The following is a 27,090-nucleotide window of genomic DNA, read 5'->3' as shown; positions in this document are numbered from 1 at the left end:
CAAACATTATATGTCAAATATTTATGTTAAAGAAATTTGATGGCGTAATAGGGAACTTGGTCAAATCTCGCTTGCCATCAGATAAATATCGTGAATTGTAGGGCTTTGCTGTAGATTTCATCATAAAAGTCGATTGTCTTCTGTCCACTGCAGTGTGAAACGTTACCACTTGGAGCGCTAGCATCGCTGTAGCGTTCTGTCACCAGTACTTAGAGATGGGCAAACTGAAACACGTAACTGTTTCGAAACAAATGAAACAGTACAATGTAATGTTTCGATACGCTGTTTCGAAACAGTGAAACAGTTTGTGGTTTGTAATTTAATAAACCTACACATTTTATCATCTTGAATGTCTACTGTATAAGTATGTCCATATAAACACGAATGAGGTGCGAGAGCGCTAATCATATCGCAGAAAGTATGAAACTATCACTTAGGCGTCTTGGCAGTTTCGTATTTCATGCAGCAAATGCGCTGCTTTCGTGTCGTGTGACTTTCATACTTTTCAATTGGCTGAGGACAGCCATAGCTAAAGACAGAAGAACCACCACGAACGGAACTGGAGGTGCGAGCAAACTGCAGAAACAACGGATATGCTACTGGGATTCCCACATTCCATTAGTATGGGTAATATACCCATCCTGCTAGTTTCCATGCACACAAAGGGAATCATTGTGGATAGTAGGCACAGTGACTATAGCCTTATAAACAATGCCAAATAATTCGAATAAATAACAAAATATAACAGAAAAAAATTTTTCTTTCAAAGTGTTTCGAACCGTTACTATAAATTCACCATGCTTCCCAGCCCTTCCCGTTCACCATTACACTATCAGTGATATGTCAAACAGATTGCTTGCAATTATACCTACATCAAATTTGTATATATGTCTAATAACTGTCACTCTACGCCTTTTTTTTATTCACAATGTTGTAGGCTTACTTGCGTTTCTTAATATGATTACTGTACATGAACAGAGAAGCGTATCTTATAAAAAAAGTGTAATTTAACTGAATGATTTTCACATATTTATTATTTTGAATGTGAATAGTATGCGTTGTTTTATTGTTTGGTTAGTGTTTGTAAAGCAGATGTTACGCCATTTCGGGATAGGACAGTCAGCTAGAAACGAAGCTTTATTTTCGGATATCTTAAGCTTCATGCTATTGCTTGTCGAAAAGATTTCGACACTCTTGAAAGTGTTTCACGAAGTGGTATATTGTGTTTCAGTACCTGTGCCGAGCCCTAATCTCGTCCGACACAGAGCGGAATGAAACATCACTGTTTCGATACAATTAGTCCGTTCCCAGCACAGGTGGACTGAAACAGCCTTATTTTGAAACAACGATACAGTTTCTGTGTCTGGCTCGAGATCGAATCTGGTCCGGTTATCCGAGACAGGGGCGGAATGAAACACCACTGTTTCGAAACAGTGAACCACAGCCGTTCCGAAACACTGAAACAGTTCCACGTATCGATACACTGTATCGAAACATAGAAACAGTGGCCAAGTCTAGTTACCACTTGGAGCGCTAGCATCGCTGCAGCGTTCTGTCACCAGTACTGTGTTTATAAACATGGCTGCGAAGTTTAATTCGTGTGTGCCGTCAACTACAAAATTAATAGAAAAGTATGAAGCTGATTAGGCGCCTTACAACAGGAGGCACCCTGAGTACAAAAATAGATTATTAAGACCTGAAAGAGCCGTGAAATAGGGCCTGGGTGCTGACGACATGAAAAAGAAAATTAATGGCCACCACTCAAGCTACTCTCACGAGAAAGCATAAGTTCGTATTGACATACGTACTATATACATAAATTTTCTGAGCTCTCCAGTCTTCTTAATCTATTTTTGTACTCAGGATACCTCACATTGTAAAGCGCCTCATCAGTTTCATACATTTCTATTAATTTTGTAGTTGTGGGGTGGCACAGAAAATGTAGGCCCTAATTATTGCTTTGATCTACAGAATAGTTCTTAATTCACATAAAGTGTTCTGAACATTTATTTGCTTTCAGATATTGGTCCTTGAGTGCTTTATAAATTGCTTCACACGTTTCAGGTATTATTTTTGTTGATGTGCACTGTGGTATTCGAGTGCTGCACTGTAAGATAGAGTAAACTCTCTCCTGTAGCGAGAAATCTGAGTGTTACTGTGAACCTGTCTTCTGCAGATACAGCAATTCTTAAGTGAGTATTGTGCTTTGTGATATGACGATACACTGCACTGAGCAAATACTGAAATGCCATCCATTCTTAAGTGATTTATGTATGACTTGACGCCCTCTACTAGAAGTTCACGTAAAAAATTTTGTTGAATGCTGCTATCGTCTCATCGTAAAACCCACGGGTTCACCCAGATACGTTTCTTTTTTTTTTTTTTTTTTGTCCCGCTTTTCTTCCAAATGAGCACACAGTGCAATTGTGGTACATGCAACTGCTGTGCATAATAACAAGTTGTTGTTGTCAGCCATCTTGAACTTTGACCAAAATTTTACTGACAGTGCAATACCCTATTTTAGGGCCACGTCAAATATCTTTGTCAAACAAGTTTGACGAATATTTGACCACATCTTTGATCAAATCTTTGTCAAAGAAATACCGGCCTTAAGAGTGCGGGCTATAAATGTTTCTGGTTCTTTCGCTTCCAGTTGAAATAGAAAACTTAATTTGGTGCCATATGAAAGCGTGATATATTATTATGTAGCAGCGCAAATATCACGTTTCCCACTCCTACAGGGAGTGTTCATAACGTAATGCAAGTGTTGTTATACACTAAAATATTGAAGACGTACAGCGAAAGAAAAATAAAAATAGTACACAAAATATCTCAAGCACCTCGAGACAGGAAACTCACCACTGTACCTGAGACAAATGATTAGAGTATCAGAAAAATTGTTTGATTTGTGCAAGAGATAGAGGTTCACGAATTGAGCAAGTCAATAACGCGCTGGACCACCTCTGACGCTTATGAAAACAATTATTAGGCTTGTCATTGACTGACAGAGTTGTTGGATGTCCTCCTGAGGAACATCGTGCAAATTCTATCCAATTGACGCTTTAGATCGTCAGCTTCTCACCTGGGTGGACGAGACTGACCATAATGCTCCAAACGTTCTCAATTCAGGAGGGTTCCCTACGACCTTGCTGGCCACGACAGGGTTCGCCCAGCACGAAGACAAGCGACAGGAACTGTTGCTGTGCGTGGGCGGGCAATATCTTGATGAAATGCAAGCCGAGGATGATGTACCGTCCGCAGTAGAAATATTACAAAAACTTGAAAGAGGTATTTGAAAAAAACATTTCATATTGGATTATACGTGGACATTAACCACTTAGGCGATATGTAATTTTCTCTCGTGTGTATTATTATTATTAACATATAAAAATATGTGCGTCATTTTCGAGTGCAAAGAATAAAAAAAGATATACTCTGACAATAATGCACCACCTAAACCGAAAACCAACCAGCTTTTGTCATCTTTTATCCGTTATCACTGTCGCTCTTGTCTTCGATACGAATAGTCGGACATCCTGGCGAGTGCTGTTCAATATAAGCATTATCGTACTTGTAATGAGATAATATATTAGTTTCATGCTATTATTCACTTTTAATGGTAAGAGGTGAGCCCTATCTCATGTCCGCTTCCTTTGAATATCAGTAATTCAAGTTGAAACTTCCTGGCAGATTAAAACTGTGTGCCGGACCGAGACTCGAACTCGGGACCTTTGCCTTTCGCGGGCAAGTACTCTACCCACTGGAGACGAGGTACTGGCAGAAGTGAAGTTGGGGCGTGAGTCGTGCTTGGGTAGCTCAGTTGGTAGAGCACTTGCCCGCGAAAGGCACAGGTCCCGAGTTCGAGTCTCGGTCCGGCACACAGTTTTAATCTGCCAGGAAGTTTCATATCAGCGCACGCTCCGCCGCAGAGTGAAAATCTCATTCAGTAATTCAAGTTATTTTCAGCGCAACGATTGCAGCCGACGTTGCAGCCACAGCCACCGTTACATGGCAGTTTTAATTTATGAAATTAGCGGAAGCGAATTAGTCGCCCGCTTCAGTTATAATACACATTGTTTTCGCAGCAGCTAGCCGCTGCAACGGAAGACATAGGTTTAAGATTTCTATTTTCAGTTTAACAGCCGAGATCCAGAGCCACGACTCAGACTACAACGCATTTCTAAAGAAAATGGTAAGAAATTATTCTGCCGCGCGTGTGTAGGCAAATGCAAATAATAATCAGAGATCTCATGTTTGAGCAGAACCGTTTAGTCGAGGCAAGAACCCAAAAAAGTTTATTTCATTTTTCAACTTAAATGTAGCGTGTTACAAGACGTGTGTGTCTTACAATTATTAACGTGATTAATGATTTTGCTAAGGATTAGCTTTCATGGAATGGAAAAACTGGTAGAAGCGGACCTTGGGGAAGATCAGTTTGGATTCCGTAGAAATGTTGGAACACGTGAGGCAATACTAACCTTACGACTTATGTTAGAAGAAAGATTAAGAAAAGGCAAACCAACGTTTCTAGCATTTGTAGACTTAGAGAAAGCTTTTGACAACGTTAACTGGAATACTCTCTTTCAAATTCTGAAGGTGGCAGGGGTAAAATACAGGGAGCGAAAGGCTATTTACAATTTGTACAGAAACCAGATGGCAGTTATAAGAGTCGAGGGGCATGAAAGGGAAGCAGTGGTTGGGAAAGGAGTGAGACAGGGTTGTAGCCTCTCCCCGATGTTATTCAATCTGTATATTGAGCAAGCAGTAAAGGAAACAAAAGAAAAATTCGGAGTAGGTATTAAAATTCATGGAGAAGAAGTAAAATCTTTGAGGTTCGCCGATGACATTGTAATTCTGTCAGAGACAGCAAAGGACTTGGAAGAGCAGTTGAACGGAATGGACAGTGTCTTGAAAGGAGGATATAAGATGAACATCAACAAAAGCAAAACGAGGATAATGGAATGTAGTCAAATTAAATCGGGTGATGCTGAGGGGATTAGATTAGGAAATGGGACACAAAGTAGTAAAGGAGTTTTGCTATTTAGGGAGTAAAATAACTGATGATGATCGAAGTAGAGAAGATATAAAATGTAGACTGGCAATGGCAAGGAAATCGTTTCTGAAGAAGAGAAATTTGTTAACATCGAGTATAGATTTAAGTGTCAGGAAGTCGTTTCTGAAAGTATTTGTATGGACTGTAGCCATGTATGGAAGTGAAACATGGACGATAACCAGTTTGGACAAGAAGAGAATAGAAGCTTTCGAAATGTGGTGCTACAGAAGAATGCTGAAGATAAGGTGGGTAGATCACGTAACTAATGAGGAGGTATTGAATAGGATTGGGGAGAAGAGAAGTTTGTGGCACAACTTGACTAGAAGAAGGGATCGGTTGGTAGGACATGTTTTGAGGCATCAAGGGATCACAAATTTAGCATTTGAGGGCAGCGTGGAGGGTAAAAATCGTAGAGGGAGACCAAGAGATCAATACACTAAGCAGATTCAGAAGGATGTAGGTTGCAGTAGGTACTGGGAGATGAAGAGCTTGCACAGGATAGAGTAGCATGGAGAGCTGCATCAAACCAGTCTCAGGACTGAAGACCACAACAACAACAACATAGCTTTCATTGAACAAACCGTCTTACAAAAAACAATTTAATTGAAATCAAGAAAAAATAAAAATTAAACTAATAACCAAATTAGCAATTAATTTTGAGTAAAGTCCACAACGTAATAACGACATTCATACAAGAAGAAAGAGAAAAATGTTTTATATCATCATAAATCGCGCGAGAATGACTTGCCATGAAGGACAACGGAACGAGGCATAGAAAATCGTCGACATACCGCTGTGTTTTAAAGGTGCCGCAGATGACAACCTAAGGGGCGCTGCTGTGGAAAGAAATGGCGCGTCACACCATCTCCCCTAGTTGCTGGACGCTGTGGCGGGCGACTTGAGGCTGCTATCCAATTGCTGCCCAGTGCGTCTCCACACACGTCTTCGGTCTGGAATCTCCTTCACTGGAGTAGATCAGACTTCACTGACGAGTGCTGCAGCGAACTGATCCCGGACGACAAACGAAGACGTGTTACAGACGCTCCAGACAGTGGCGGTACACCAACCTGACTATCGCCCGCCATACAGCCCGACAACCAGGTGTTGTGGGTGCTCTTTCTTTTCAAGGCAGGACCCCTTAGGTTGTCATCCGTCGCACCCTTGCAGCACAAAAGTACGTCGACGATATTCTGCGCCCCGTCTTGTTGCCCTTTATGGTAAGCCCTCCTGGGGTTGCATTTCATCAAGATAATGTCCCCTTGCACACTGCAAGAGTTCCTACTGCTGGTCTTCGTGCTTGCCAAACCCTGCCTTGGCCAGCAAAGTCGCAGGATCTCTCCACAGTTGAGAACAGTTGGAGCATTACGGCCAGGCCCCTCTAATCAGCTCGGGACCCAAACCCCAGTTGGACAGAATTTGGCAGGATATTCGTCAGGGGTACATCGAAAAACTGTATCAATTACTACCAAGCCGAGCAGCTGCTTACATAAGAGCCAGAGGTGGACCAACGCACTACTGATGTGTTCAATATGTGAAACTCTTTCACTTGAATCAGTCATCCAGATTTTCTGAAATTGTAATCATTTGTTCCTCTGGTTCGGATCCCGGCACTGCTTAACTTTTGAACAAATATCATCAGCATTGGCGGCCGAATACTTCTGGCATAAGAAGTCACCCTCATTCTGCCAACAGCCTTGTCAAATAGGGTGGTGGAGCAGGCAGAGGTTCAGTACAATTTCTTGCCCTTGGAGCAGGGAACAGCGCTTAAAAGGCGGAAATATCAGCAATGATCAACGACATGGAGAATGCCGAAGGTAGTGGAAACCGCTGCATTGAAGATAAGTAACTTGTGTCCACAGGACATGTGGCCTGTAACAGAAAAAGTGTCATGATGATCTCTCTATTGGCAGAAGATTCTAGATTAGTCCCCCATTCGGATCTCTGGAAAGGGACCGCCAAGTGAGACGTGGCGATGAGAAAAATATTGAATAACTAACGAAAAGATAACGTTCTGCGAAGAGAAATGCTACAGCTCGATCTAGGCACAGTGGGCGTCAATGAAGTGCAACGGACACAAGAGAAGGATTTATGATGAGACGAGTACAGGGTAGAATCAGTGAGCAGCAGGAACCTACGTGCACTTAAGGCATAGCTCCTGAGTCGAAATCTTCGACGTCAAAGAGTGCACTTTGGAGAATGATATGTAGAGTTGAAGGCTGCTGGACTTCGCGGGCAGACGTCACCCCATGACGAATCCCCCCCCATGACGAAACACCTGCCACTTGGCACCTGGCTGTGCTGGGCGTACTGCAAGTCGGTCACACGCCGATATTCCGCTGCTGATGAGGCACAGTGCTCTGGAAGACAATCCTACATTAGCGGCATGGAGGTCACCATTAAAAAGTATGAGCAGCCGTTAGAGGCTCGCCTTCACACATTCATTTTAAATATTTTGTGACTAAAGCCCTTCTGGCTTTTTATTTATTTTATACGTGACATGTAAGTACTGTGTCTGTCTTGTATCGTTAGTCAGTACTTACACTTTTTCATATAAAATTTTTTTTTCTTCTCACAAATTTGTAATTATGTTATAGACCACTTTAAATGCCTAAATTCTGATGAAGGCACTCTTAGAAGTGTCGAAACCTGGTTAATAAGACTAAAAAATTGTGACCGAGGACTCATTTGTTTCAATTTTAAGGAAATAGAAGATTGAGAATCTGTTAGATAATGATCCGTTTGGCTTTAGGAAAGGAAAGGCACCAGACAAGCAGTTCTCATGTTGAGCTTCATGATGGAAGCAAGGCTGAAAAAAAAGACATGCTCAAAGCGTTCATAAATCCTGAAAAAGTGTTCAGTAGTATAAACTGGTGTAGGATGTTCGAAATACTGAGAAGAATAGGGGGTAAGCTATAGAGAAAGGTTGCTAATATACGATTTGTACAGGAACCAAGAGGGAGCAATGACACTGGAAGACAAAGAATGAAGTGCTCGGATTAAGACGCGTGTAGGGCAGGGATACAGGCTTTTATCCTTGCTGTTCAGTCTATACATCGGAAAAGCAACGACACCAGTAAAAGAAAGTTTCAAGAGATGAAAATTCAAGGAGAAAATTCGCTGAGGATATTGCTATTCTCGGTGAAAGTGAAGGAGAATTACAGGTCCTGGTGAACGCAATGAACAGTGTATTGAGTGCAGAATATGGACTCAGAGTAAATCGAAGAAACACGGAAGTAACGAGAAATCGCAGAAATGGGAACGCGTGAAACTTAACATCGGAGTTGGTGATCACGAAGTAGATGAAGTAAAGGAATACTGCTACTTAGGCAGCAAAATAGCCCATGACGGATGGAGCAAGGAGGACACAAAAAGCAGGCTGGCATTGGAGAAAAGGGCATTCCTTGGTGATATAAATCTACTAGTATGAAACATGGGTCTTGATTTGAGGACGAAATTTCTGAGAATGCACGTTTGGAGCACAACATTTATGGCAGTGGGACATGGGCTGTGGCAAAACTGGAACAGAAGCATTTGAAACGTGGTGCTATAGAAGAATGTTCAAAATTTGGTGGGCTGTTAAGGTAAAGACTGAGGAGGTCTCTGTAGAATCGGCGAGGGAAGGAATATATGGAAAACACTTACATGAAGAAGGTACAAGATGATAGGACATCCATTAAGACATCAGGAAATAACTTACGTGATACTAGAGGTAGCTGTAGAGGGTAAAAACTGCAGAGGAGGACGGGGATTGAGATACTCCAGCAAATAATTGAGGACATAGATTGCAAGTGCTACTCTAAGATGAAAATGTTGGCTCAGGATACACCACATCTACCGATTTCTGTCCCATTCAGATAATTCGCTCATGGTGCGTCGTTTTTTCTGCCTTAGAGTGTATTTTTTGGATCAGTTTTATTTTGATTACCCTTTAGTTACAAATATTTAGAAATCTTCGAAGTAGTCTCCTCGTGCATTTGAGGCGGCATGTCACGAATCACGCGGCCCCTCCCGCCGGAGGTTCGAGTCATCCCTCAGGCATGGGTATACGTATTGCTCTTAGCATAAGTTAGTTTAAGCAGTGTGTAAGTCTAGGGACCGCTGACCTCAGCAGTTTGGTCCCTTAGGAATTCATACACCTTTGAACATTTTTTGTGCATTCACACATTTTTTCCAGTAATTTTCGCATGCATTATACTCATCCCCGTGGACATCGATGAGAGCCTCGTTCAGAGAGGCTTGGATCACCTTAATGCCATAAAAACGGTGTCCTTTGAGGGCGATCCTCGTAAACGAAAAGATATCTGCGGGAGACAAGTTGTACTTCGGAAGGAACTCGCAGATGTGCAGAACTGTGTGCCTGGGGGCAATGTGATGATAGAGCACTCAGGAAGCGTCGATCTCCTTTCGTATGCGTAGGACCCTTTTTTCTCAATTCTTCGAAAATATCCACGTAGAAGGAGTGTTGAAAGACTGTCCTGGAGGTGCATGCTTTTTGTCGACCAGTACATACTTCTTGTGGACCACACCCTTAGCGACGAAAACAACAACGACAACGTATTTTTCACTTTTCACTTACCCAGTCCTGCCTTCTGTTGTTTGGAAGCCAGTGGGGCATGCCATTTGTCACTCTTGAGTTTTATCTCTGAGTTGTACTCAAATGTCCATGTTCTCTCCAGAGTACAAACACTGTGTAAAAATTAGGGTGGACGTGAACACATTCCAGAAGTTCGTTCACTGTTCTACTCGACTGACCTTTTGATCTTCATCGTCATTTTGGGGACCAACTTGGCGCAGGCCTTTCGCACAGTGAGATCGCCTGTCATGTGATGTTTACAGTAACTGTTTGGCGGTTCAGTGTCTGTGCAATCATCCTAACACTCGCTGGACTCATTTAACACTCATTTGAGTTCCAAAAATCACAGTCATTAGTCACATCTTCGTCGGCCATCTCTTCCTGGTCCCACTTAAACATTCTCAACCACCTTGAAACCTTCAAGACGCTAGAATTGGGTCCACGTAAGATTGCTAGATCAAATGATTGGTATGGGTATAACTTTTGCTGAGTTTGGGCTAAAATTTGAGTACTGTTCGATCGCTTGCTCCATCGCGAGTCGTGACAGCACAAACGGTCAGAACGCACAACGACGTACAGTCACTCTGCAGTAAAATGACTTGCATTCTTCCTATAACATGCCCTGTGTAACTATTTTTCCTTTTCAGTAGAGCGTAAAATGACATATCACTCGTTAAGGAAAGTTCTACAAAAGACATTCACAGTGCGAAGTTAAGTACACCAGGAGGCATTTGTTCTTAATACAGCACTGTCGTAAACTGGGTGCCTTGTTTCAAGAATGGACATTTCACCAATGAAAATGAATCCCTAAGTATTTCTGTATCACACTTGTTTGCTCATTGACTCTTCCTGACTAGTCTCATAAACTTCAACCTACTCTTCATTATGACTAAATTGTGATCTGAGTCTATATCTGCTGCGAGTATGTCTTACAATCTAATGTGAACACCCTTGGCAACAAGGGTCGCTGCCCCACAAACTGATCCTTGAGTACAGCGAATACCTAGCACAGAGACAGCCGAGAGAGTGGACATTTCCTAGGAGCGTGCTTGTTTTGTTATTAACAATGTCCTAAATTGGAGAAAGCTTTCAACGATGTGAGAACCGAAATGTCTGAACAGAAAACAAAATGTGAGACGAGTTGACACTTATAGAACAGTTTCGGTATATTTTGTAGCTACAAAGGATACGCTGGCTGAGCGAGTGGCCGAGGATGGAACCTGGCTCCACTTTTATGGTTCTGGAACCGAGGAACAGCCAAAGGAGTCGCGATACGGAGGGTCTCCGCGAATGAAAAAGTTCTGCACCAAGTAATCATCCAAAAAGTAAAAGCGTCCGTCCCCTGGAACAAATACGGTATTCTGCTGGTGGATTACGTGGCTGTAGAACAATTAGGTAGTATTACAAAATACTCTTTTATCACCCAAAAGACCAGTTTAGACGAAATCCCGGAAAAGTTAACCAAAGGGATCCTTTTGCTGTAGCACTATGTACTTTTGCACACCCCAAAGTTGTGACTGTCAAGCTGAATGTCTTGCGTTTACAATTAGTCGATCATATTCCTATTCATCTGACCTGACCCCTGTGGAGAATCGGGTGTTCCATAACCTGATGAAAAACCTGGAGCGTCATCATTTCGATGACGTTGAAGACGTCAGACATGCTGATGAGAACTGATTTGATTACTTATTCCACGATTTATCATTGAATAATATAGGTAAACATAAAAAAGATGCAACAAGTGGCTCAGGGGATGAGGGGGATGGGATATGTTGGAACGTTGAATAAATTTGTACTTCACAACTATGATTACAATTTTTCTGTGGAAAGCCAGGAACGTTTCAGTCAACGCTGAACAATGAATCATATCAGACCCAATTCCTCCATGATGCCCATATCCAAAAGAAAGGACATGACAGTATTTGACAACAGCAAAAAGATAAACATTTCGTGACCTGCCATTGTACGGCTAGGCGCGGTTTTGTCAAAAGTGTACTTACTTTTAAATGTAGTCTTCGTTTAGGGCTATGCATTCTATCTATTCCTTTTTGGAGGTATAGTTTACATCATGCAATTTTGATTGTGGAAAGTGCGAAAAATAATCCGTCTATATCTTCATGATCTCTTTGTTGCACACAAAACTCTTGTAATTCCACAAAATCTTTAGATATTAGAATAAGTAGAAGTTAATATGAAGGACGTTAGGGATGTAAGTGCCAAGTGGTGACTGAGGACAGTGTAATGAGGATCATTATGCAGTATTTGCTTCATATTTTTATGTTGGTTAGTACCTCCAAGTATGTGTGGCAAGAGTAAGCCATTAATGCTTATTTTCCGCTGAGTAGTAGGTCAGGTGTTGAAGTGTTTCTGCGTGAACGCAAGGCGGTTAGTCTACACTGACAAGTGTAGTCCGCTTAATGGTGCAGTTACAGTCGTGCAGAAAATATCAGGTAGTAAAGTGAGTGACATGTTTCTGGGAAGACACAGAGAAAAGCAACTAACACGCTAAAATGGGTACATATTAAGGTACCAACAATCACAATATCTGAAGTTATACCCCTAACACCGAGTAGGTAAAACCTCGTGAATAGAGTCGATGTCCGGACATTGTTTTCTCAAAGCCCTCAGTTTACACATCGCGAAAGCACCTTTCTGGGTAGAAACACTGATGAGGCAAAACCTTATGAGCACTGCCCACAGAGAGATTGAATGACGCCTGGTAGCAATGCGGGAAAGTGATGTGGCAAGGGAAGCACAGAATCAATGTAGAAACGAACGGAGGACCATTCGAGCGACGATACGCGCTGAAATGAGAGAAATCCACTGACATTAGTGACTTTGACAAAGGACAGATTGTTATTGCCCTGCGCTTGCGAACGAACATCTCGGAAATGGTGAAACTGATCACCTGTTCTCGTGCTACTGTCTTGAGCATCGATGGTAAGTCGCTGGAGGATGATGAAACCAAGAGTTGGCGAGTAGGTGTTGGTCGTCCATGCCATTTGACAGACCGAGGCGGTCGCAAGACTTGCCTGCTCTATAAACTAGGAGAGATGGTCATCTGTTGCTGATCTGACTACAGAGTACACCGTGATTATGATTAAAATTTCGCTGCTTGAGAGGGACCCTATGAAAAACGAGTGATCGTAGGACGTTGAAACCTCGTGGAAACAATTGCAATGGCATACGGAAGAGAAATAACGAATAAAACACTGAAAAAAATTTTAATTTCAACATGAGAAGATAACATTTCTTAATTGCGTACCATTTTTACGTCCCAGGTTACAAACGTTGCTGAATGCGACGACCGTCTCCATCCACAACAGTCTGGAATCGATATTGCTCTACTACTGTCTGAAAGACGTCAAGTGGAACGTTGACTGCCTCCGTCACTACACTTATCTTCAACCTCCAAACTGTGTTATTGTCCAGGTGTACAGGTGGCATGCAGCTTTACTGTATGGTTAAATGATGATGCCGTCCTCTTGGGTAAAATATTCCAGTGGTAAAACAGTCCCCCATTCGGATCTCCAGGCGGGGACTACTCGAGAGGACGTCGTTATCAGGAGAAAGAAAACTGGCGTTCTACGGATCGGAATGTGGAATTTCAGATCCCTTAATCGGGCAGGTAGGTTAGAAAATTTAAAAAGGGAAATGGATAGATTAAAGTGAGACATTGTGGGAATTAGTGAAGTTCGGTGGCAGGAGGAACAAGACTTCTGGTGAGGTGAATACAGGGTTATAAATACAAAATCAAATAGCAGTAATGCAGGAGTAGGTTTAATAAGGAATAAAAAATAGGAGTGCGGGTAAGCTACTACAAACAGCATAGTGAACGCATTATTGTGGCTAAGATAGACACGAAGCCCACGCCTACTACAGTAGTACAAGTTTATATGCTAACTAACTCTGCAGATGATGAAGAAATCGATGAAATGTATCATGAGATAGAGGAAATTATTCAGGTAGTGAAGGAAGACGAAAATTTAATAGTCATGGGTGACTGGAATTCGAGAGTAGGAAAAGGGAGAGAAGGAAACATAGTAGGTGAATATAGATTGGGGGTAGGATGTTGCACAGAGCATAACTTAATCATAGCTAACACTTGGTTCAAGAATCATAAAAGAAGGAAGAATCATGGAGATACTAGAAGGTATCAGATACATTATATAATGGTAAGACAGAGATTTAGGAACCAGGTTTTAAATTGTAAGACATTTCCAGGGGAAGATGTGGACTCTGAGTACAATCTGTTGGTTATGAAATGTAGATTAAAACTGAAGAAGCTGCAAAAAGGGGGGAATTTAAGGAGACAGGACCTGGATAAGCTGACTAAACCAGAGGATGTAGAGAGTTTCAGGGAGAGTGTAAGGGAACAATTGACAGGAATGGGGGAAAGAAATACAGTAGAAGAAGAATGGGTAGCTCTGAGGGATGAAGTAGTGAAGGCAGCTGAGAATCAAGTAGGTAAAAAGACGAGGGCTAGTAGAAATCCTTGGGTAACAGAAGAAATGTTGAATCTAATTGATGAAAGGAGAAAATATAAAAATGCGGTAAATGAAGTGGGCAAAAAGGAATACAAACGTCTCAAAAATGAGATCGACAGGAAGTGCAAAATTGCTAAGCAGGGATGGCTAGAGGACAAATGTAAGGATGGAGAGGCTTATCTCACTAGGGGTAAGATAGATACTGCCTACAGGAAAATTAAAGAGACCTTTGGAGAAAAGAGAACCACTTATATGAATATCAAGAGCTCAGATGGAAATCTAGTTCTAAGCAAAGAAGGGAAAGAAAGGTGGAAGGCGTATATAGAGGATCTATACAGGGGCAATGTACTTGAGGACAATATCATGGAAATGGAAGAGAATGTAGATGAAGATGAAATGGGAGATGCGATACTGCGTGAAGAGTTTGACAGAGCACTGAAAGACCTGAGTCGAAACAAGGCCCCGGGAGTAGACAACATTCCATTAGAACTACTGACGGCCTTGGGAGAGCCAGTCCTGACAAAACTCTACCATCTGGTGAGCAAGATGTATGAGACAGGCGAAATACTCTCAGAGTTCAAGAAGAATACAATAATTCGAATTCCAAAGAAAGCAGGTGTTGACAGGTGTGAAAATTACCGAACTATCAGTTTAATAAGTCACAGCTGCAAAATATTAACACGAATTCTTTACAGACGAATGGAAAAACTGGTGGAAGCCGACCTCGTGGAGGATCAGTTTGGATTCCGTAGAAATGGTGGAACACGTGAGGCAATACTGACCTTACGACTTATGTTACAAGAAAGATTAAGGAAAGGCAAACCTACGTTTCTGGCATTTGTAGACTAGGAAAAGGCTTTTCACAATGTTGACTGGAATACTCTCTTTCAAATTCTGAAGGTGGTAGGGGTAAAATACAGGGAGCGAAAGGCTATTTACAATTTGTACAGAAACCAGATGGCAGTTATAAGAGTCTAGGCGCATGAAAGGGAAGCAGTGGTTGGGAAGGGAATGAGACAGGGTTGTAGCCTCTGCCCAATGTTATTCAATCTGTATATTGAGCAAGCAGTGAAGGAAACAAAAGAAAAATTCGGAGTAGGTATTAAAATCCATGGAGAAGAAATAAAAACTTTGAGGTTCGCCGATGACATTGTAATTCTGTCAGAGACAACAAAGGACTTGGAAGAGCAGTTGAACGGAATGGATAGCGTCTTGAAAGGAGGATATAAGATGAACATCAACAAAAGCGAAACGAGGATAATGGAATGTAGTCGAATTAAGTCGGGTGATGTTGAGGGAATTAGGTTAGGAAATGAGACACTTAAAGTAGTAAAGGAGTTTTGCTATTTGGGGAGCAAAATAACTGACGGTGGTCGAAGTAGAGAAGATATAAAATGTAGACTGGCAATGGCAAGGAAAGCGTTTCTGAAGAAGAGAAATTTGTTAACATCGAGTATAAATTTAAGTGTCAGGAAGTCGTTTCTGAAAGTATTTGTATGGAGTGTAGCCTTGTATGGAAGTGAAACATGGACGATAAATAGTTTGGACGAAAAGAGAATAGAAGCTTTCGAAATGTGGTGCTTCAGAAGTATGCTGAAGATCAGATGGGTAGATCACATAACCAATGAGGAGGTATTGAATAGAATTGGGGAGAAGAGGAGTTTGTGGCACAACTTGACAAGAAGAAGGGGCCGGTTGGTAGGACATGTTCTGAGGCATCAAGGGATCACAAATTTAGAATTGGAGGCAGCGTGGAGGGTAAAAATCGTAGAGGGAGACCAAGAGATGAATATACTGAGCGGATTCAGAAGGATGTAGGTTGTAGTAAGTACAGGGAGATGAAGAAACTTGCACAGTATAGAGTAGAATGGGGAGCTGCATCAAACCAGGCTGAGGACTGAAGACCACAACAGCAACAACATCCATAGAAACTTCACATTACTCACTAACTTCTGCCCTCTGACGAAGACATCCGAGTAGACTTCGCTTTTACGTTTCTTGCAGGGGTTGAAGTTGACAACATGTGACCTTAGAATATTTTGTGGGGTGATGAAGCACGCTTTGCACTCACTGGGACAGTGAACACTCACAGTCGTCGCATTTGGGAAGCGTCACCGCCACCGGACTTTCATGAAGTTCCCCTACATAGAAGATGCTTCATTTAGTGGTGTAGCTCCACGGCACAGTTCATAATTGGTCCATTCTTCTTTGAAGAGATCTGACCCCAAGGAGCAAGGACCAAGGACTTCGTGAACGGCACACTTTGTTGATATCTGCCTCGCCAACATGGCATCCCTGCTCTACGGGAGAGAGTAGCTTTGGACTCAGTTGTTTTGATGCACGTTAAAGCTCCACCTGGCACTGCTCGTGAGGTTGCTCAGTTACACCGTAAAATAGGATCATTGGTCGATAGACCAATAGCGAGGGGTAGTGGCTTCGCAGCCGACACGAGAGCAACAGGAGCCAACCCACGACATCGGTCTGGCCGGTGCGAGCTGCGACGACGTGAGGAGGGAGATCGGCGCGCCTTCCTGCGTCCGTTGAAGCGGCTGGCAGCGGACGGTTCGGGAGAGCGTTTTGGGGGTCCTGCGCCAGGTCTTCGCCAGGCATCGCAGTTTGTAGAAGTTAAGTGATTTGTGATATGTTGTTTCATTTACTTGTTAAATACTACTTGTTTTCTTGGTCAGTCTCTCGTCCCCAGATTGCTCGTCTGTCTCCCGTCCACATTTGTCAGGCAGTTAATGTCTGTCTGTCTGTCGGTGTGCCATGCGTTAATAGCTGCCTCTGTCATGTTTGTCGGATTCGGTGTTAACGAATTTATTGCTTAAAGATCGAATTCTTGAAATATGTTTTTATCTTGCCTGTGATCTTGCGAGGGGTGTATGTGTAATGTAGAGCATGTTGTACATTTTATGTATGCATTTTATGGGTTTTATTTAAATAGTCTTTTTAGGGTATAAGGTTGCCACCCTTCCACTGTAAGAGTCCTTTTAAAAACAAATTGCACTTTCGGTGGCAAATAATTTTTTAATGTGAGTGTTTGTACCATTTCCATCCCTCTTACAGGGTGCATAGTTTATGTATTTGTGTGAGTTGTTCAAATTTTTAGTTTAAAGTAATCTGGTGTGTTGCAGGTTTGCACCAGTGTAGTCTTTCAGAGGTTGTTGTGAGCGGTCATGAGTATGGCCGTGTCAAAAGGGAGCGGCAAGCTTTTCAGCGTGAAGGCTCATACTGTAAATTTTGTTCTTGAGAGGTGGCAGAAGCCGCTCTCACATTTCTATCTTACTCTGAGTAATTCGATTTTCCTCTCTAATTGCATGCAGTGAAAAGTTGCTATTCCTTCACACGCGGACTTCCCACGCAGCGTCTCTCGTCACCCGGGTGGTCCGATGACAGGCGGGCTCTGCTGATCTTGAAAAGGTTAAGCCGACGGGTGTGAGGGAGTCGAGTGGATGCTTTCCAGACGCCGACATTGTCAGAATAGCGGCGGAGACACGCCCGCAGGGTCCTGAAGGAGCGGCTGGGCTAGAGATTCCGTTACTTCGCAGAAACTTAGTGAAAACACTTTCTGGCGGGCTACCAGCGAGGCGTGGGAATGACTTGTGTCCCCAGGCAGTCTTGGTGGGGTAATTCCCGCGTTTTCGGCCAAATCGTAACTGTGATTGGCTTGCTCTGGGCATAGCTCCGTGACGTAGCAAAATCGGCGCAGAAATTGGCGCCAAGAATCTCCATTGGTGGAATGGTAGTGCTTCGGCAATAGAGTGGAATTTTCCGCCGGTTTCCGAGTTGCTGATTGGAATGTTTAACCACGGCCACTGTCGTGGGGGGCGGGAATGTTCTGTGTTCGGTTTCTACGGGTGCTCTGGTGGGAGTCGGCTCTCGCCTTTCGGTCGGAGTAGGTTACAAAACTGAGCTGTCGCTGCTCTGGACAGCCTGCCTTCCGTTGGCTGTCTAATATACTTTTATTTGATTGTAACTGTTTAACGAAGTTGCTGAAGTTTCGACTTCATCGTAACATTCCGAGTACAGTTGGCAAATGAGCGTTCTGCATACAAGCGGCCTATGTTGTCTGTCTTGGGCAGTTTTGGCTAAAGTTGACTGTATCGGATTTACTGTGTGACTTCGCTTGTTAAAATCAATCACTGTGCCGTCAGTGATTGTGTGACGAGCCTTCTTCGTCTCCCTCAGAGGCGCATTTGTACAGGGCTATTACAAATGATTGAAGCGATTTCATAAATTCACTGTAGCTCCATTCATTGACCTATGGTCACGCCACACTACAGATACGTCGAAAAACTCATAAAGTTTTGTTCGGCTGAAGCCGCACTTCAGGTTTCTGCCGCCAGAGTGCTCGAGAGCGCAGTGAAACAAAATGGCGACAGGAGCCGAGAAAGCGTATGTCGTGCTTGAAATGCACTCACATCAGTCAGTCATAACAGTGCAACGACACTTCAGCACGACGTTCAACAACTGCTAACTCCATTTGGCGGTGGTATGCGCAGTTTGAAGCTTCTGGATGCCTCTGTAAGGGGAAATCAACGGGTCGGCCTGCAGTGAGAGAAGAAACGGTTGAACGCGTGCGGGCAAGTTTCACGCGTAGCCCGCGGAAGTCGACGAATAAAGCAAGCAGGGAGCTAAACGTACTACAGCCGACGGTTTGGAAAATCTTAAGGAAAAGGCCTTACCGTTTACTATTGCTACAAGCCCTGACACCCGATGACAAAGTCAAACGCTTTGAATTTTCAGCGCGGTTGCAACAGCTCATGGAAGAGTATGCGTTCAGTGTGAAACTTGTTTTCAGTGATGAAGCAACATTTTTTCTTAATGGCGAAGTGAACAGACACAATGGTTGAATCTGGGCGGTAGAGAATTCTCACGAATTCGTGCAGCAAATTCGCAATTCACCAAAAGTTAACGTGTTTTGTGCAATCTCACGGTTTAAAGTTTGCAGCCCCTTTTTCTTCTGCGAAAAAAACGTTACAGGACTCGTGTATCTGGACATGCTGGAAAATTGGCTCATGCCACAACTGGAGACCGACAGCGCCGACTTCATCTTTCAACAGGATGATGCTCCACCGCACTTCCATCATGATGTTCGGCATTTCTTAAACAGGAGATTAGAAAACCGATGGATCGGTCGTAGTGGAGATTTTGATCAGCAATTCATGTCATGGCCTCCACGCTCTCCCAACTTAACCCCATGCGATTTCTTTCTGTGGGGTTATGTGAAAGATTCAGTGTTTAAACCTCTACCAAGAAACGTGCGGGAACTGCGAGCTCGCATCAACGATGCTTTCGAACTCATTGATGGGGACATGCTGCGCCCAGTGTGGGAGGAACTTGATTATCGGCTCGATGTCTGCCGAATCACTAAAGGGGCACATATCGAACATTTGTGAATGCCTAAAAAAACTTTTTGAGTTTTTGTATGTGTGTGCAAAGCATTGTGAAAATATCTCAAATAATAAAGTTATTGTAGAGCTGTGAAATCGCTTCAATCATTTGTAATAACCCTATATTGATAGGAAGTCTTTAATCTGGAACAACCAGACCAGGACAATTTGTCTCGGGCTATACTCGCGACATTATCATCACCATGACGGGACGTCGAAGCAACCAGCCATCGCTTCCGGTACGCCAGATCGTGTCCTTGCAGTTAAGAAGATAGCTTGGTATTGTATGTCCGCAGCACCGGCAGATTAGGAAATTTACACTGTGATAATCAGAGCTCAGCAGGGCGTGCCTGTTCGTCTTTTTCTAACTTTGTTCTGTCTTGGGTGTTCATTGTCTGAGTTCTCACTACTGTAGCAGCAATTAATGTTGGGTTGTTTGTGTGTTTTCTCTTAAGATTTGAGTTGTAAGGGATTGGCTCCACATACCACTTCGTCATAAATGTCACAATCGATTTTATGGACGACTTCACCTTCACAGCATTTATTTGAGTATCCAATTTGATCCATTTTGATGTATTGTAAATGTTTCATGTGTTTTGCTTATGATTTTGAGTTTAGTCATAATAAATGAAATTGTTGTTTTGGACAGAACTTTCATTCTGTTAATCGGTAGAGCAACCCTTTCATTTCTCACTACGTTACTGAAACTTTCCTTTATTTAATTAATGTCTATCAAATTAAATTATTGCAGGTGCCAAACTCTTTTCTACCCCACTTGCAGGGTCGATTACAGTCAGTTCGCGTTTCTTTTTAATCCATGCGCAACAGCAAAAGTCTGTGTTAGAATAGGGGGGGCTTAGAGCATCATTTATATATGAAGATTCTCGAAGAATTTAGTGTTAAATATACTACTAGCCCCGGCACCTCGCATAAAATGGCTACCCTTAGCCTCTGATCTCTCCTGTGAATCACTGATAAGCAAACAGTATTCTTAGGAGGAATATTCAATTGCTTTCTCTACTTTTTTTTTTAATGATTAATACCCTAGTTCTTTTTCTTGTAGTTCCGCGATTAGTTTTTAAGTAGCGGAGCATGATACAGTTTTTGTTTTTAGTGTATATAATTCCGTTTGTTCATTGTTTTTTTGTGTTTCTTTTATGTCGTGTTCATACCACATCACACTTTGTCGGGTTTGTGTGCGGTTTCGGTACCACAACAAATCGTGCATGTAATTACAGCGTTGGAACGACGTTGTTAAAATTGTATGTCTATGTGGAAAAATATATGGAGTATATTATTTTTATTGTGCATTTTAGATAAATTTGTTTATCATGAATGATCACGAGAAGTAAGGCACGACTATTATCGAGCGAAGCTAAAACAAAACAGGATAGTATAATGGATAAGGGGCAGTTTACTGACGGGGATAGGTTCGGAGTTGAGATGGGCACATTTTTAGCAGGACAGGACGACAGGTTCACTGATGAGGAAGGTGATTTGGACGCGATCTTAGAGCAACTTCGCGGCCGTGATTATGATAGTGAGCTAGAGGATGAAACAGAGACAGGCACACAGGTCGAGACGGTAGCAGAAGTTTATAGTCAAACGAACGAGAGCAGACAGAAGCCAACTCGATCACGTCACAGCTCTAGCGCCCAGGTGTCCAGAGTTACATCGCCCATGTGTGACGAGGATCAAAAAGATGACATTAACCCAATACTGAGCTTCCTACGATCAATGAAAGAAGAAGCCGACGAACGGCGTAAGAAGGAGACGGAAGAAGATGAGAAACAACGTAAGAAGGAGAAGGAAGAAGATGAGAAACAACGTAAGAAGGAGAAGGAAGAAGATGAGAAACAACGTAAGAAGGAGAAGGAAGAAGATGGGAAACAGCGTAAGAAGGAGGAGGAAGAAGCTGAGAAACAACGTAAGAAGGAGAAGGAAGAAGCTGACGAACAGCGTAAGAAGGACACTGAAGAAATAATTTCGCATATAGGGGAAATTCGTTGGGAATTACTAACAATAAAGAAAGAATGTGGAGACGCAAAACAAATGGCAATGGTAGCACAAAAAGTAGCAGGCCTAGCCAAAACGGCAGCAACAGGGGCAATGAAAATCGCAGGGCGCTTGCGACGTGCAACACAAGCCCACTCAAAATCCCTAGCGGTCTTAAAGACTCAAGGTAATATTGCGGTTACGAACATCACGAAACGAATGAAAGAAGTAGAGAGTCAGATAGCAAAACTAGAGCGAAACGGGCACACGAGCACAGCGCGTTCGGATACCAATGATGGAGTACACAGAATTGTGTCTCCGAGGAAAATCCCGCCGAGCTCTAGCCCGGTGACAGAGTGCGGAACTAACAAGGCACACGCAGAAACAGCGAGTAATAGCTCCAATAATTGCAGCCCACTTAGAAGAGTGAATTCGGAGTGCCACTTCCACTGTGATACAGCGGTAGCACATCACAGTTATCAGCAAGATAGAACAGGACACTCAGCAGACGTGCAAGTATCGGAAACGAGTGACAACAGCAGTGCGAGGATCGGACAGGATTTTGATCAGAATCACTTCCTGTCGATACTAAAATTCCAGAAATTCAAAGATAATGGAGGGTTGATGCATCCGAAGAGCTGGGTAATGCAGTTTACAAATTCATTACCGTCGTCATGGCCAACCCAGGCAAAATTAGAATTCATGTGTGGACACATCGAAGGCCAAGCCGCGGAAAAGGTGCGGGGTGTGGCAGCGACGTGTCGGACTTATCAGGAATTTGTTGGTGCATTCCTGCGGACCTACTGGTCAAAGGAAACGCAAGACAGGATTAAAGAGGAAATAATATTTTGTCCTGAACTGGAAGTGTCCGGGCATAGGAGCGCAACCAAATTTTTTGATGATTTACTCAAGAAGAATCAGTTTTTAGATAGTCCATATAGCAACGGAGAAATTATTAAATTTTGCTTTTCCAAATTGCCAGTTAGGTATCAACAGACACTTGTTGGGAAGTGTGGATCTGACATAGAAGCATTCAAGAGTCTATTGCGCGAACTCGAAGTAGTCTTCGATAAACAAGACGCAAAGGACAGGAAGAAGGCGCAAAATAACAAATACCACGGGCCAGCAAGGGAAGACGACAACAGATCGCATACTCGCACTGGTCAGTTAGGAAACCATGGTTACGGACGTCAAGGTTGAGCTCTTCAAGGTTATGGAAACCAGAGACACGGAAACCAGAACTTCAGGGAACAGGATCAATCTAGACAAGGAATCTGGGATAGGAGGAATAACGAACGGCTAAGCGACCGTAATTGGAGAGAGCGAAACCAAGGACAACAGGAGAACCAGGAGATTGAAATTAGAACTGCAAATCCTAATGCACGTCAGAGGAGGGGGAGTCTAACAAGGGATTGGCTCTAGTCCGTAGGAGTCCACCACATCTCTCACACAAAGAAGTTTGTGGAATAATAGTAGTTTAAGTGGTGTACATAGTAGAATAGGCAAATATATGAACCTTTCTTCGGGGAACACTAATGGTTGCATTAACAGATTAAGATTGTTAAACTATTAACACGCTGCGTTCTCTCACATAAGAATTTACTGCTGCTTTCCTTTTTGGTTTATGTTCGCGGCTTACAATGTTGACGGAGGCACTACCATTCCACGAGCAATGTTTTTGTCCTTTCCTGCCTGGTGTCCATGTTGAGGGATAATGATGAGTGAGGAGATGTCGCACAAACGGGTGCATGCAAGAACGTGCTCCTAGAAGCGTTCTGGGAAGTCGTGATATGCTCCATAGCGGCCACAACCAGTTCGCGAGACGTTCACAACAATGCTTGCAAGCACACGTCAGTGCACTGCAAGATTGTGATATATTGCGTGATTTCGAGGATGAATACGGGCAGTATTGTTTTTACAGTGGTGCGCCAGCATCGTTGTCTTGCAAGTCGGGGTGAACCTGTGAGAGTTTTACTCCAATGGTGCCCTAGGCGGTAGAAATGCGGGGATAAAGCCTAGCGTGCTGCTCGTGACTGTCTCAGATGAATAACCAAGGAATTATACTTGGAGATTCGTGACATGCTGTGTAGCTGGTGTGTGGTGGGCGACGGAATCCTCAACAGGAACCGGTCCTGGCTTGGTCATATTACATTGTCTCTGGAAAGGTGTGCTTTGATCGCGAAAACCGCATCACATAGAAAAAGAAGTTGCAACTATAAATTTATTGTCTTGTATAGCCATGGCTAACCCAGTCTCTGGAGTTTCAGTGAGGCGTAGTGAGAACTCGGAGGCCATGTCGTACGGCGCGCACATCACTGTCGTCAATAGCGGCGAGCAGCGAGACATCTCAGCGTAACAGGAATTATGTAAGAGTGTTGCATAAAAAGAGAGAGAGAGAGAGAGAGAGTACCATATACTAGGATAAGTTAAACTTTAGGATTTAACAATAACTAGATCCTTTATATTGTGGGGGTTTTCTACCACAAGTGTTTGGCGCGCGCCTGTTGGGATGCTATTTTTTCAGGTCACCAAACCACAGACCCGAGATGGAGGGACGAAAGTAGAATAGTTGCATGTTATTTATAGCACAGTAAAACTTTGATCTGCATAATAACACAATGTATTCAAAAGACATAGAATGTAGATCGTTGGCAAATGGTAGTTAATTCTTGAGCATGTCTACTGTCGATCTATATAATTAATAGTAATATTAGAGCGGGCCCGCACATTTAGTTGTTCATCCAATATAGCGTCACACACCATGTACAGTAGTGAGATCGGTCTCTACACAAATATCAAGATAGATTATTTCCATGTCTAGAGTAGATATACCAAGATTTTGTTATAATGATAGCCATTGATAACTATTAAATTAAAATAAGAGTGTCTGAAATGACAGACCATCAATGTATCGTTATGTAAATTTATTATAACATAGAAGGCCATGGGAAAAAGTTAGGCATAAGATTTTTGTCAGAACTGTGCGGATGACGGGAACTGTGGCAATGCTGAGGCCGGCCGGAGCAAAAAACAAGAGGTCATAGGCTATCTGCAAGAAGGGGAGCGTCAGCACGCCACCTGACGAGAAGGGCGCGGCAGCGTCCGGTCCTACAAGCTGACAGTCACCGGGCCGTATGCCTGAGGTATTAGGCAGCAGACAGCCCTCGCCGGACCACAAGCGAAAGTGTGGCTGGCCGTCGACACTGACACGCGACCAGCACGCGACAGCCTGCTAGCTCTCCGGACGCAGCAGCCGTTTGGAGGCATTCCCTGCGGCAGACCACCTTGTCGTGAGTACACGAAGATCACATAAGGTGTCAGAACCTGCGCCTCATGTGCCTCAGGACAGAAAGGGACGCTATATAATCACCTATTTGAGTTTTTGCGACTCACTAGCATTGGCCGATCTGCATACACAAAGCAGTATCGTGCCACAAACTCTAACAAATGAATTGTCTCATTTCTAACTTTCCTCTCACTTAGAGAGCAGTTGTAGCAATCGTTGCTCCTAGTTCGATCCTGTCTGGATGACCTCACACACTTGTGGAGTCACTCCACTTGCCATCATCCCTCGTCGAACTGCAATATTGGGAAACGTAAAGTACTGTCCAGAGAGAGAAGAGACCTGGACTAGTGATGTATCTCAACTAGTAGACCTCAGAGACAATTAATCGACGTGAGGAGAGCCTATCACTATGTCTTCCTACCGTACTACCGTGATCATATGCGTGAGTCTTGCTGCAATCTCAAGAGAGTACTGCAGATGCTCCAGCACACCCTATTGCTGTTGCAACAACGTAGCAACAACAGCCGACTTTTAGCCCTATGTGATGTCAGTACTGTGGCCCCATCCCAAAAGCCCCCTTCCGATGCTCAAGACATGGAACCACGTGCATCAATGCATATGACTCAACATACCAACCCCCTCAGAGAAACTAACGAATTTGTGAAGTGCTTCGAATATTTCCAACAATGTGATTTAGTGCTTCATTCTCAGCACAGTCGTGAACATTGTGCAATGTGCAAGCACAACTTGACCCCCCATGAACCTTGTTTTTTTTCTTAAATTTCTTTCTCTAGTGTTGTTTTTGTAATGTATGGTATACCTTGTATGTGTTTGTGAATTCGCACTGTAATTCTTTTGTAAGTGATAGAGTAGAGCGCACAAATTACAAATTACTGTATTGTTCTCTACACAATGTTTTTCTTGTATTCTGAATTTTTTTGTTGCGTGTATGCAAACAGTGTGCCTGAAGTCCCCATAAACTGAAGAAGATACCACCACTGTCATTGTGAATGGACCATCAGTTCAGGAAACATTTTGTAAAGGTTATTCTTGCTGCAGGGAGACAGAATGAATCGGAGGTTGTAATTAGATTCTGAAAGCTCACGAAGAGATTGTTAACTGAAATATTATCATGTGTGATTGAGTTCAGGTTAGTTTAATGATTGAAATTGTTGTAACATCTTGGGCATTTAATTGCAGAACACTTCAACTCTGATTGTAAAGAATAAACTGCTCCATATTTGGCTCACGTGCCCGGGCCATATTTAGAGCTTGAATGTCTGTGTAAATCGGTGTTTGGAAGGGGCTCCCTGGGTATGGATGTGTGATGTGTGTGGTGTCACCGCCAGACACCACACTTGCTAGGTGGTAGCTTAAATCGGCCGCGGTCCATTTAGTACATGTCGGACCCGCGTGTCGCCAATGTGTGATCGCAGACCTAGCGCCACCACAAGGCAGGTCTCGTGATACGAACAAGCACTCGCCCCAGTTGTACGACAACATTGCCAGCGACCATACGGACGAAGCCTTCCTCTCATTTGCCGAGAGACAGTTAGAATAGCCTTCTGCTAAGTCCATGGCTACGTCCTAGCAAGGCGCCATTAGCCTTACCTACTTTGAGAGTTATAGTATAAATGTCTCAAGAAGAACGCTGTATTCATCACATAATAAAAGTTAAGTATAAAGCAGCTACGTACTTTTCTTGCTACCATTCAATAGTTATCCTGTTCCAGAATTGACGCCAGTCGGCGTGTGTGTACACGTGCCTTTCCTACCGGCTACCTCAAGTGGCGTAACAGTCTTGTTACGTCACTACAGATTGGCGACGATTTGAAGTATTCTTTCTGATTGCTTACATTTATTTGTGTCATGGCTTCGCCACAATCTCCAGATGTACTGTCCGAATTTTATCGCTTGCAGAATCAGCAGACGCAAGCGTTATTGGATGCTCTTGGACAGCTCGTCCAGGGTCAACGTGCGCTGCACACCGATGCGGCCGCCGCCGCTTCATCGCTACCGCAGCCACAACATGCTGTTGCACCTCAATTCCGACCCTTTGATGCAACCCACGAGTCCTGGCAAGAGTGGTCCCGTCAATTCGCCTTCCACCTCGCCGCCTACAGAATTCAGGGTAATGAGCGGCAGCCGTTTTTGCTTTCTTGTGTCGGTGTGTCCACCTACCGTGTGATAGTGAAATTGTTTCCCCGACGCGACGTAGCAACTCTGTCCTACGAGGAAATTTTGTCTGCTTTAGATGCCTATTTCAAAGAAACAGTTAATGTGGTTGCAAAACGGTATACGTT

The 27,090-nt window shown here is 43.2% G+C and overlaps 1 protein-coding gene across 1 annotated transcript in view; it reads right to left on the bottom strand.

Annotated features, from left to right (window-relative positions):
- Nucleotides 1–27,090, bottom strand: part of LOC126413266 (uncharacterized) — a 138,375-nt gene that overhangs the window by 60,557 nt on the left and 50,728 nt on the right. The gene's annotated exons all lie outside the window — the stretch shown is intronic.

Source organism: Schistocerca serialis, chromosome 7, assembly GCF_023864345.2.
Source record: "Schistocerca serialis cubense isolate TAMUIC-IGC-003099 chromosome 7, iqSchSeri2.2, whole genome shotgun sequence".
NCBI lineage: Eukaryota > Metazoa > Arthropoda > Insecta > Orthoptera > Acrididae > Schistocerca > Schistocerca serialis.
Note: the sequence above shows the minus strand (reverse complement) of the source record. Positions and strands in the feature narration are given on the sequence as shown.